The sequence below is a fragment of the Neodiprion lecontei genome, chromosome 1 (genome assembly GCF_021901455.1).
Source record: "Neodiprion lecontei isolate iyNeoLeco1 chromosome 1, iyNeoLeco1.1, whole genome shotgun sequence".
Taxonomy (NCBI): domain Eukaryota; kingdom Metazoa; phylum Arthropoda; class Insecta; order Hymenoptera; family Diprionidae; genus Neodiprion; species Neodiprion lecontei.
This window is the reverse complement of record NC_060260.1, coordinates 1294972-1308112: the sequence shown is the minus strand read 5'-3', so window position 1 is coordinate 1308112 and position 13141 is coordinate 1294972. Positions and strand designations below refer to the sequence as shown.

At 43.5% G+C, this 13141-nt stretch overlaps 1 protein-coding gene across 7 annotated transcripts in view; it reads left to right on the top strand.

The window, feature by feature from the left end:
* Nucleotides 1-13141, top strand: part of LOC107217103 (protein pangolin, isoforms A/H/I/S) — a 131118-nt gene that overhangs the window by 66045 nt on the left and 51932 nt on the right. The window contains exon 1 of one of the 7 annotated variants that reach the window (XM_046735434.1): nt 7869-8582. The exons of the other annotated variants lie outside the window; for them this stretch is intronic. The gene's annotated coding sequence lies outside the window, so the exon portion shown is untranslated. Of the gene's footprint in view, nt 1-7868; nt 8583-13141 lie in introns of those variants that run through there. 7 annotated transcript variants of the gene reach the window in all.

Genomic DNA, 13141 nt, shown 5'->3' with positions numbered 1-13141 from the left:
CGTCAAATTTTGTACAAGAAATGCAGAACTCTGCATCATCTCGAATTTATAACCGAGGTTGAATTTTGGAGGAATAACGAAGTAGAATTTGAGTTTTAAGTGGTTCGGGCGATATGAAGGATATTAATAAGCGCGTTTCGTGAGCTTCGCATATTATATGTGAATGGATATTTCGTATGCGCCCACCTATAAGTAGGTATATAGAATGGAACAGGTTGGCGGTTTATTAACGATCCCATCGCATCGCCGACGATGAAGGGTTGTAATTAACCGTGACTCAAAATTGCTCTGCGACTAATATTTCAGAAAACTGTCGCAGGCAGTACGCGATGTTGGACGTACATAACTTACACGTGTAAAGCCCACCTTGTACAAGATCATAGGTTAAGCGCTTAATTAAAATTGACACGCGAGAATACAATCAAAGATTAACGTACTGTCGCGGCGTGTAATTATTATCAGATTCATTATTGACCAACCAACGGTGCAGACCCGCGTACCTGTAACCAACGGATAGGTACATACGTTAAGCTATTATTGTATGTACAATGTACATATGTACATTAGGGTGGTTCATTTTTTTAACTTTTATTTTTTTTAAGGTGTCGCTCGAAAAATTTGTAGCAAATACTGATAAAAAGATTGTCCGTAAAACCTGGAGGAGGTAGGAAAATAATTAGAGGCTGGTGCCGATTATTGTAATATTTTTTATTTATTCTCATGTCTACGCCTCACAAACTTGCATGTATATATTGGTACATTTTTTTCGTATCGCGGTCCAATCAATCGTTCATCAATCAACGACAAACTGCGCCTAACAATTCCGCGGTTGGCTGTTCTCGTTTTTTATCCGGAAGATTAATCCTCTCGGAGAAATTTGGATAACAGTTTTTGTCACCGAAATAGGAGTATCGCATCACCTTAATGTCCCTGTTTCGTTTTCGGTACTGATTTTCATGAACAATCGTTAAGCGGATCACGATACGAAAAAAATAAACTAATGTATATGTAAGTCTGTACGGTGTACAGAAAAAAATAAATAAAAAATATCCCAGTAATTAGTAGCGAATTGTAAATATTTTCCTTACTCCTCCAGGTTTTACGAGTTTTTTTGTTGTCAGAATTTTTCGCAAATCTTTTGACCGTTTTTAATTTTTTTTTTTGCCTCGTCGTTGCTTTTACTCGAAATACCGTATGAAATTTCGATCGTACGCGTATTTTGCAAAACTTATAATATACACCTATATCCCTTACGCCGCAACCGTGAAGTGGCGGAATTACGAGTACGTTTGCCGCAAACGTAGGCTGTTCTCGTTTCTTCGTCCTAAAAAAATATTCCACCCAATCTCACATGCGGGGAAAGCTAAAAGACGCAAAGGATTTTTAAATTGCGCTACGTAAGGTTTTCTTATTCTACAATTCTTTGCCTATACGGCCGCTGCAGAACCTTATATATATTATACGCACATCTAGGTACTCTGATGAATTTCAAAAAAACACTTTTCGCACCGTAAACCAGAATCCTACGGAAGTAATTACCGCTGCGGGCATTTATCCGCGGTTAATTAACGCACGCCGAGTGATTAAAACCACAGCGTATACCCATGTAGATACATACAATATAATATATATGTGTATTATACATAGCCAGAGATTTATTGTTTATTATTATTATTATCATTATTATTACTGATGTTGTTGTTGTTGTTGTTGTTAGTATTCTTATTTTCTTACATTGAAAGCAATCATCAAAATTGCATTAACGCTGCAGTTGCTTGGCATACGATAAACATGCATAAATTACGCGTGTAAAGCTGAATTTTGAAAATGGTGTATAACAGCGGCGGTTTTGAGAACGTTTGCGAGACGGGGATACCCACTGCAGGGGTAGTAAAGCCTCGTTATTTTCTAATGCACTCGTTAATTGACCAATCAGGGAAGGGAAGCGGCAGCACATACCAACCCTCCTCGGCGCACGCTCCTCCTAGTGTTAACCACCGCCGGAACAATTTAATGATCGGTACCGGGGATTATTATTTTCTGTCGAGGATTTTGCCATACATACGTACATCTGTATACATGTATATGTGTATGTATACACATAGCTATAAACTTCGGTTGAAGCATGATTTTCACGGTTCCGCTGCGGCTCCACGCTTCGTCGCATCTACGCGGTACTCGTACAAGTAGACGATCGTCTGACCGCCGGGATCTCCTCACCTCCCCCTTGTTATAACCACCCCCCCCCTTCACCCCGTCCTCATATTTCTGTACCTTAAGGCACACGTACTACCTACAACATTCTGCCGCCGTACAACGGCCGCAAAAGCTCTCGCTCTCCACTCCGCAAAGTGCCGGACGGCCGGATTTCAAGTGCCTCTTGATCTCGATTCGTCGTTCCTTCCTCGGACGGCGGTTGCAGGTTGCTCGGATTTCCACTCTTCCTTTCTCTCTCTCTCTCTCTCTCTCTCTCTCTCTCTCTCTTTCTTCTCCCTTTTCGAATTCACTCGATCCTTCGGTGCAGGATATTGTACGTATGTGCAGTTCGTGTGGGATGAGAGACCATTTTTCTCCGAGGTCATCGTACCAAACGCCACTCGATCAATCCTTGCGTTATAACGAACGAGTGAATTTTCATTCCGCGGATCATAGAATCAGCAAATCAAAGATACGGAGAGCTCGGAACTAGCTACATAACAATTTATTGTTGAAGGGTTAAGGCTGAGCTTTCGGGAGTGTCGGTTCAGTGTTGCTAAATGCGCAACAAAAATGCATCACTCGTTGTACGTTACGTACCAAGCTTGCAACTTTTCCGTTTGCTCGTCTCCTCTTCGAGAAAAAACCACCATTCATCACCTTCTCTTTACCTCATCTTCTCCTACGCATCCGTCAAATGCTTTGCGAACTTACTTGCCCCGCGTTTCGCTTTACCGTGTAGGTACTACACATCCGTACAACATACGCAGCTACTTTATCCTCCTCCCACCCTCCACCTCCCCCGCCCCCCAACGCTAATACCTTCCTATTGCCAATTCCTCGCCCGCGAAGGCTGAGAGGCTTGCGGGACCAACGACGAAAGCCGCTTTCATACCTCCCAGACTTTGCAGCCTGCCGACGTTTGCGAAAATTAACTGCACGGTTGTCTAACCCGCGGAAATTCGCTTATTACTCTACTCGTAGAATTCGAGTATTGTAGACGTATATGGGCATGGCAATAATCGTATTGTTTAGGAACTAGTCAGTTTCCGGTCGTTTTCGCTGTTTGGTTATTACCGTGGAGGGTGGAGGTAAAGAGAAGTATCTCACATGGGTTTACAACTGAAAAAGTGTCCAACAAAAAGCGACGGATAGTGGTTCAACAAGTCGCTAGAATGGCGCTAATAATTGGGCTGAAGTTTGCGACGTTAATGTAATGATGAATCTTTGGAAAAATTCGTTATTTTGCAACTTTCGGATCACTTGAAATTTAGTAAACTTTTAATACAGCGTATCAACAAACTCAGATTTTGTCCATTCATCTTCTTCGGGTATTCGAAAGGTGAAAAATATTAATTTCCGTTTCAACTTTTCTATACACTGACATTAATATGTAATCAAATTCAATCTGAACTTGACAGTTACGATGAAGCATGTGAAACTTTTCCTAGAGCAACGCCCTGTTACAAACAATTTTACTCTATTTTACGGATACTTTTTATCCACAAAGAGATAGCCCTCCTTACCTCTGTCCTCCGTAGTTACAACAAATTGGTCTTCAATGCGTTTGCTCGTTATTTTATACACTCACAGTTCTCGCGAATAATACGCGACGCGTACTCGATGACGCAGATGCACGAATTTTACCGTCTGTTGCATACCACGATGCAAGGTCTTGCACTTCGCCGTCACGCGTGTGTTGGTGTCGTTCGCTCGCACGCGTGGAAGGTACTAACACACTCGGCGTATGTCTCGTCGTCGTCGTCGTCGTCGTTCCCCCCGAGGATGAGTGCGCGACGCGACAGTCGAGGGTAGAGAAGCGACGCCCGGCTCAGAATGTCGTATAAACCGCGACCCCGGAGTTTTGCATTAGTTATGTGTCGCCGAGGAGGAGATGGAGGCCCGGGCACCTCGCCGCCGCTTCCTTAAGTCCGGTTTACGCCGCTCATGCCCTTACAATTCCACCTCTCCTATTTAAGTATTTACCTAGCTGCTACGATTTTCTATTTTCTCTATTCTCAAGCGGTGCAGACTTTTCTCACTTTCGTTATTTTCAACCTCTGATTTAGACGACGATTTATTCGTACAAGAGAGAATCGATGTATCTAGAAAGTAAATGTACAAATTTCCATATTTATCGTCTTAATCGATGTGGCTGCTGATTGCATTTTGACAGAAATATGCCGAACGATCCTCACTAGTTTGTTGCAAAGTTTTTTCCATCTTTTTATTTTGGTACACTCGAAGCCGGGGATTGATTCCAAGTCGCTGCGCCCCGTTGCGTGTTGTGCAATAATTACGAAGTAATTCCGGAGCTGCAATTTGGGTAAATCATGCAGCAGATTGCATAAACTCGGCTTGTGTCAACCTCGGAGGAGGAGTCGGCGGTCGCCCTTGTGGTTAGGAAACGGGAATCGAACCTTACCTCGTACCTGCGCCACGTCTTAAGGCCTCTCGTAGGTATCTAAGAACGCGGCTCCTCGCAGCCACGTACGGGGAAAGTTTATAAAAAATTCATTGCTCTCGGTCGTCGTGCATGAGCGAGGCGTTCCTCATGGGTATAAGAGGCTTGCGGACACCCACCTACGCCCGCAAAACATCTCAATTTACCACTCTCTATTATTTTTACCATCCAACCTTCGCCTTGTTGTACGCACAGGCAACTTGCAATCAAATCACGGGGACGAATCGACCCTCGTTCGTAGGTCAGAACTTTTTCATGGTTCAAGTTTAGTTTGACTATATTTATGACGTATATTGTCATAGCAGAATGGTCAGGAAATTCGGGAATAATCAGAGAAATGTTAGAAGTTTTTGCGGAAAGTCAGGAAATCGTTTAATATATTATTATTATTATTATTATTATTATTATTATTATTATTTTTACAAATACGTCCCACAATTTTTTTAAGCTTTAGATAAATTGGATCGAAAACAAATTTTTTTTTACCATCGCCGGAAATTTCTCTTTGAACTTTGAATATTCCTAAATATTACCTTACAAACGATTGTGCTCGCCGGCTAGATGGGACGGTCTGACCCAAGTAACAGTTCGTACTTTCATAAAAAACAAAAACAAATTATCTGGAAAATGTGTATATTTTTATCAATTTGCTATGTAACCAATTTATCCGAATTAGTCAGGAAAAATTATAAGACTTTTGTCTGGAAAACCATCGAAAAGTCAGGGAATTTCGTCGCGGAGATTTAGTAGCCACCCTGTAAACATGTATGTAAGTTTAATTTGGCGATGCGACCTGTTGGGAAATACTTTCATTGTTGGACTATCGTGAAATTAAAATCCCTTGTACATATAGTGTAGACCCAATGAACGATGATTGATTCGATTTATCGTGACTTTTTTTTTCTTCGTGTCTTTGGGAGAATTTGGCGACGAGTGGTGGGGGCGGTTTGCGTTTCCTTTTTTTCATTTTCTATTTTTTTTTTTTTTTCGACGAACTGAGATCAGACGACGAGGATCGTCGGAGGAAGGAGCAAATGGCAGAAAATAGCTGAAATTCCTCTATCTGGTTCAGCGCCGCGCCCTGCGCGCGCTTCTGCCTTCTTTTTCCTCCTTTTTCTTGCTCCTTTCTCTTCGTCGTCAGTCTCCCCTAACTAAGTTATCGCTTCCTGCTGCCTGCCTCCTTCTCCTGGATCTTGGCGCATTTCGTGTGTTGTATATTTTGTCCTTCTCCCACTCATCTCTCTTCTTTCTCGTCTTCTTTTCTTCTTTATCGAATTTCGGGAAACGTAATGCGATTTCATTCGAGCAAATAACCAATCGATTTATCTCTCTTCCGGTGGTTTAATTTCTTATTTCTCTAACGTACACTGATGCCTTTACCACTTGTGGAAGAATTCGATTTTTACGTTTATTAATATCTATAAACCGTCGAAATAATGTGAGAAATAAAAACGTGAACGAGCAATGTAACAAATCGTACTAAATTTTCGTAAGAAGAAAAAAAAAAAAAAAAAAATTGACGCCTCTTATAATTTGAAACTGGTCGGAACTTTTCTTTCAAATTTTCTCATTAATAATTCCAGTCTCTCTTTCTCTTCCTCTGTCTTTTCCCTGGAAGAGTGAAGGATAAGTTTTGCGGTTAAATGAGAAGCCGAAGACTCGCGTATAACACAGGGGACGCGGACGTGGAGGATAAGGAGCGACGTTGCAGAAGTCAGCAAAATGCCGTGTACGCAGGCAGTCGTTCGATCCCTGTATTAACAGAGATTAAATATCACCGCCCGGCTTAACGTTCGTCGCGGAGATCATCCCCCCTTATTAATCCGGCAAACGACGAATTTCTTTTCCTTTGTTCTTATCCTGTCATTTACTTTTTAATCAACCCGCGCGTAGGTACTCAGGATATGTTTATTCTTCATTTGGCTGTACGTGATTGTGTAAAAAAAAAATGCAATTTGGAAAAAATAAACCTACCGTGTTATGAAAATCGAGGATGAAACACTTCCGATTGATTTCCTCTTTGAACTCTCATTCATACGCAGTCAATCCACCGGCACGTCAAGTCCCAGGTAGCGTGTTTTCCTTAAATCTGAATAAAATCGTGCAGTGCAGTCCGTCACGCTCGTCCGTCATTTCTCGAGATGCACCCCTAGTAGATAGAAGGTATCGTGCCACTTGAATCGTACATATTTCATCGTCGCTATCGAGTTATTCCGCCTAGAAAATTACTCTCCTACCTCGACGTGATGTCTATCGTTTCGCATTCACCCTTCAGCGAGCAGTGTCTCAAACGAACGATGATTACAATCGCGCGCTAATTATTATATCGACACACGGTAGATACAATGTGATGTGAAGTATGAGGAACGAGAATACACCGTGTAAAATCGAGCGATTATACCGAGTTTGTAGAAAATGATAGCAAGTAACTAATCAAGAATCTTCTACTTCCCCCATTTTTCTCGATACCATAGACCTATTTCTGTATTCAATAACGAATTTTATGAAAATCGTGCGACACGTATGTACAACATGAACGACGCCAGCTCTTCTGCTGTAGGTTTAAACCGACGCAGGTGATATTGAATGACATGTTTGACTTGATATACAACGGTGTCGTACTCTGCCAATGTTATCAACGGTGTTTGGTAAATATTCCGTTACCGTAACACCGTCGCTGCAGTGACTGGTGACGGGTGAGGGATGGGGGGGAGAAATCATCGGGGAGGAGTTGTGAGACGATAAGGGCCGCGTAGGGAAGCCATGCTTGTTTCCACCGCTGCCTGTTTGCCCGGAATGATTGATTGGGATACACACAGGACGCTTCGAACGCAAATAAATCAGTGACAAGGTGAACTGATAGTTGCTGCTGCTGCCGCTTCGTCGAACCACAGCATCAGGAGTTGGCGTTGTCAGATAAGCCGTGGGCATAGGCCGAGTATCCTGGCCAATGCCAAACCCTACTCGTTTCAAAATAATCGTAAAAATTTGAAGGAGGAGCTGTCTGATGCGCGACCTGAACCCAGCTTAAACAGTAACGAAGCATTGAACTTATTTCGATGGTGAATTTTCACGGTTTTCATTATAACGAAGCAATTGTGCGGAATGATGGGTTTTCCGTGTTTGTATACAAGGTACGTGAACGTGAAATAGGCGAACCCGAGCTGAGGTACCGAAGGTAATTTCAAGGCTCATTCCGTTGCACTTTTATATTATATTCGTTGCAATTTCGGAGGATCTGCATTATTCGTGTGCAAAAAGCCACACGATACAAAAGAGTAGGTAGAGCAGCAGAGTCTGTCGGACGAGTTGTAGAGCTGCGCTGCATAGTCGAGAGTAAGAAGAAAGAAAGGGCAAACAAACAAACAAACGAGAAGAAAAGGTGGATCTCCTAGGGAAGGAGAAGGAAGGAAGGAGAAATCAGTCAGAATCCCTTGCGTGAAATGGACCGTGGCCGGATATAATAATGGCGTATTATGTACTAGCCATCCGGGGAGAGATCCTCTTGTGAATAGAGGGCTTAGCCAAGGTGGATAAATCGAGGGTAAATATTTGGACGTTCGTTCGGTCGTTCGGGACGCGGAGGGAAAGTGAGCGAGCGAGAAGAGAACGTCGCCGAAAGTTGATGGTCTTGTCCCTTGGCTCTCGGGCCAACGGCTCACTCTGTGTGACCGCTAGGTGCAGGACGAAGCGAAGAAAGAGGCAGAAATATCCAAGAGACGCCACCATCGCTGATGGAGGAGCAAGCAGATAAGCGAGGGGAGTCTCCTCGGGAGATTTGAACGACTACGGACTACCACGACTATCGTGACGGGGGAATCGAATCGGGAACCAGGGTTGAGGTGGCGGTGGACATTGTCCGGCGCCGTAAGACCGGGAAGCCATCCAACCACGATGACGCCGCTCGACCGGGGAATTCGTGGTCAGTAATATATATATATACATACACACACACATAAAAATACACATATGTGTAGGTACGTGGATGTCTACCGTAACCCAAATCCCATCCATTGTCAAAATTCACCCTGATTTTTCGACGTAGGAGGAGGAAGAACAATGACTCAACTTACTATTTTTATAAAGACTCGTCATCGGAATCAGTCTTGTAAAATTAATTTCTTTATTTTGACTTCCTCCCTCCTCCACCGCATGTTATAAGCAACAACAACCCGTGTCCCGTGGCACACGGCCTTATCTTAAACGGGGACAGTGTTATATCGGAAGGCCCAAGCACAGTCTGTGTATCAATATAACAAGCTGTGACCATGGTGGGTATAATATATATGTGCATGTGTACACACGTGTATAGTCACATTATGGACGTGTGTTATGTACCTGGAATGACGCGAGCAATGCGCGACCGACCGACGGACAGGCACAATATTATCTCAGATTGTTAATCCGCCGTCGATCACCGAGATTGATCGATTTTTCCCGGCTAATCCGTATGGGCAATCTTTTTCTTCCTACTCTTAATGCGGTTTCGTGCACGCTCGTCGCGTTGTAATGCCGTCCGTGCTTTACTACCGTTTTATAAGCAGCTTTTACAATTAATGCCAAGTTGTCGTACAGGTATACACTTTGGTGACAAAAAGAACGTATCGAAAATTCAAATGCCCTGCCATCTTCGTCTTTCATTTGCCTCCTCGTAACTTTCAAATAACTGTATATCTCGTCTTGATTTTTCTAATTCTTTCGGTTTTTCAAGAGGTGAGAAAACAAGAAGAAGAAAAAAAAAGCAAAAAATACGTAACGCGTATACACAAAATTCTTTTCCAAGGCATAACGATGAGTCGTTAAACCGATCTGCGGATTGGATGGGATTCGAAGCAAACAAATATGCATGCCAAATGAAAGGAAGGAGATGAAAGAATGAATGAATAAATAATTATAATGAACGAGCGCAGAAAAGAGCGTGCAAAAGTGTTTCGCGACGTCGTGTAATTGAAGTGTCGGTATAATATAGATTGCACGTTGCAAAAAAGCTATGCGAACACTTGATGTATAGCATATACCTATACATATTAATAATGTATAAACGTGTCGTATGTATATCCAGATACCTACCTGTGTATAGATTATACAGTATATGTACAGGGGTGCGTGTTCTCTCTTTGTTGTTTTATTAAAATACGATCAAAAGTCGTTTGTCGTTCATACGCCTCCTACAAAGGTACAACGTATGTATATAAAAAAAAAGGGTTACTTGGAGGACGTGTCATGTAACGTATTATGTATAAACTGTACAATACAGGATACCTACATGGTATTCAGATTCACACGCGTTGATTTTTTTTCTCTATTGTTATTATTTATCATTTCCCTTGCGCTGACGAATAGGTACACCTACCTTGAATGATTTTTTTCCATTCAAACCGATCGCCGCGATTCAGCGATTTCACGATGTAAATGCGAAAATAAGGATAGGTATAATAGAAAGCCTCCTGTCCCGAAGTGAAGAAGAAGAAGAAAAAAAAGAAAAGAAAAGAAACGAATTTGAAACACGAGGATGGGGGGTATACGAGGTGAGCTACTCCTCGCGAGTTCTCTCTCGTCCTCGTCCTCGTCGTCGTGTGTGACTTCGTGTTTGCTTTAACGTCTCGTCGCCCCGAAGATTTCTTCTTCTTTTCCCAAGTTTACCCATGGCAAACAAACCGCGTGTGTGTGTCATTCTTTTTTCAACTTTTGTTTTATTTTACTTTCTTCTGTCCTTTTTTTTTTTACATACCTTCTTTTTTCCTCCAATTCTTTTTTGTTTTGGCGTGCGTAAGCCGACGCGACGGAAACTTTGGAATGCATTGGTTTGAAAAATGGTTGGTAAAAAAAAAGGGTTGGTGGGTATAAAAGAAAAGATATAATTTAACTTTTTCCAAGAGGTTCACCCACGGCGATTTTCACCTGCATGTACTCCTCGACAACGCTGTTGAATTCCTGAAGGATCTACGAGAGAAGAAGGGGAACAAACCATGCTTCTCTATATACGCGAGTGCGAAACAGCCCCGCGAAAGAAGAAGAAGTAGGTGGATGGGTTCGGTGAAGGAGGCTGGGTGGCGGGGGTATATGTATATCGGGTAAAATTTATTTTTATCAACTATGCAGGAGGCCTGGGGCTTGCTTTGATGTCTGCCGATGCATAGACATTAGCGTATAAATATTTAAACCCGCCTCCGATAGCGAGCGTACTACAGATGCTATCTATCTCTCTCACTCTCTCTCTCTCTCTCTTTCTCTCTCCCTGTACCCCCGTCTTTCTATCTTTTCATCCACCCATACATCCTCTTCTCTTCTCTCCTTCCGTATTCCTTAATATACTTGATTACACCGCATGTGCATCAGGGGGCTGCGGTAACTGCGTGTCAAATGTTTAAAAGAGAAAAGAGAAAGAAAAAAAACGCTCCGCAGAAACTTGCGAACGCAACGCCTTGAATTGATAATCAATTTTGATCATTGCACACCGTTCGTCCGAAATTATCTTGACGTTGAATTTTACGACGCGCGGAGAACGTCGAGGTATACGGATTAACGGGGATATTGGAAATGGCGGCGAACTTCGGCGAGGACGAACGGGAATGGCGAGCGAAGAGGAATTGTGTGTGTGTGTGTGTGTGTGTGTATGTATGTATGTGTATGTATATACGCGTTCCGGAAAACGGGCGGAACCAGGAAGGCGGCAGCGAGGCTGCGAGGCTGAGAGAGGGTGACGAGAGAGCCGGAGAGCCGGAGAGCAGGGTAAAGAGAAACGAGGGAGAGCGAGTCGGGGGGGGAGGGGGGGGAGAACGAGAGAGAAAAGGGTAATTACCAGATATAAAGGGTGGGTCTCGACGGTTCCCGGCTCTGGAAGTCTGATGAATATTTCACCGCGGCTGCTGCATTAGCTCGTAGCGAGAAGAACGTCGTCGCACTTGGCAGCACACCTACGCGCCGATCCCCGCCTCTTTTACTCCCCTTTGTTTTTCCTTCTATAGCAATTTCGTTTCCACCAACCCAATTCCACCTAACGATTACCATGCCTTAGGTAAAGTAGCAGCAGCAGCGGCGGCGATCTGATCGTTTGAGGAGAACAGCGGAAAAGAAGAAATAAAAATACTTACCTTGAAATTTTTAGCCATGCGATTATACCTATGAATAACGTATGTAAGCGCGGTAGAATATATTTTAAGCTTCTTGAATCCTGAATGGACATCAGACTAAGACTGAAACTTTGAACGCGGCTTGTTCTGCCAAAATTGCACCTCGTTAGAGGTAGAATATCTCGACGTTTACCAGATTTCTTTTGTCAAAAATTCCCATAGTTAGGTGTTGGGCAGGCAACCGTACCCACCACCTTGTAATTCAACTCGATTCAAACTTTCGCGTGATGGTGATGGTGGTGGTGGCAACAGGTTACAAGAAGTACAGGGTATTATTTTCCCCGAGGTGCAGGTTAGCGTGATCGTTTCAATGCGGCTCTTTTCGCCGGTCGGCGTGCAACTCGCGTGGATTAGAATATGGCAGCGAGGAAAGAAGAGAGCTGGGACAGGTGTAAAAGGAGGAAAAAATATCGCGACTTTACCAGTGAGAAATAAAGCAGCATGTATACGCGAAGAACGCCCGCTTCGCTGATTGTGACCACCACCTTTTCAATCTGAAAACCAACAGGCTTATATACAGGTATCTACCTGGACACGTAAAAAGGATGCTATGGTCAAGGATACACCCACATTTCTTCTACACGTATCCACGTCGCATCCAAAACCGCAAGGCGAACTCGCGGTCGAGCAGCAGCGAATTTGAATAAGGTGGGGACGGAAATTCAGCTGTCGTCCTCCGGGCAAAAATCGACAAAAAAGATCGGGATCGGATGCCGAACAACCGGGTCTGGGAATTTGTAGAAATGCCGTTCCCTATACACGGTGTTAAATTCGAACGAGAATTGAAGTAGATTCGGATGTTTGAAATTTGGTAGTTGGAGCCACGTCGATCTTCGCAGCAACTTCGAAACTATGACTGAATGTTTTCGTGAACGAGAATTACCGCGGTGGCGACACGCGTGCTAATCATTGCCTAAAAAATGTTATATACAAAAGCAAATTGAAAGAGGAATACGAAGGGCGTGGCGGGGTGGTAGGAAAGGGGGGAAACGAAAACAACGGGAACAACAACCCTGTCGAATCGAGACGCGGTGAACGTACGGAACGAAACGGAACGGAACCAGCCATCGACTGCGCGGAGGACCACTTCAGGCCCGCAACGACCCTTTTTGGAGTCGGGTATACACTCGAGGCTCGACACGCACACGCGTCCAGGTACATTCGGAGTTATCGGCGCGTGTATGAATATTCAGAAACCCCGGGGACACACGTAAATAACGCATATACTCACGTGCGTGCCGTACCGGCAGCGTGGTCTCGAATTATCAGAATTTCGAGTACATAACACACATATGCGGCTCTGTCGTTTCGTTCCGGTGGAAAACGAAAGCACTTCTGCTGCCTGACG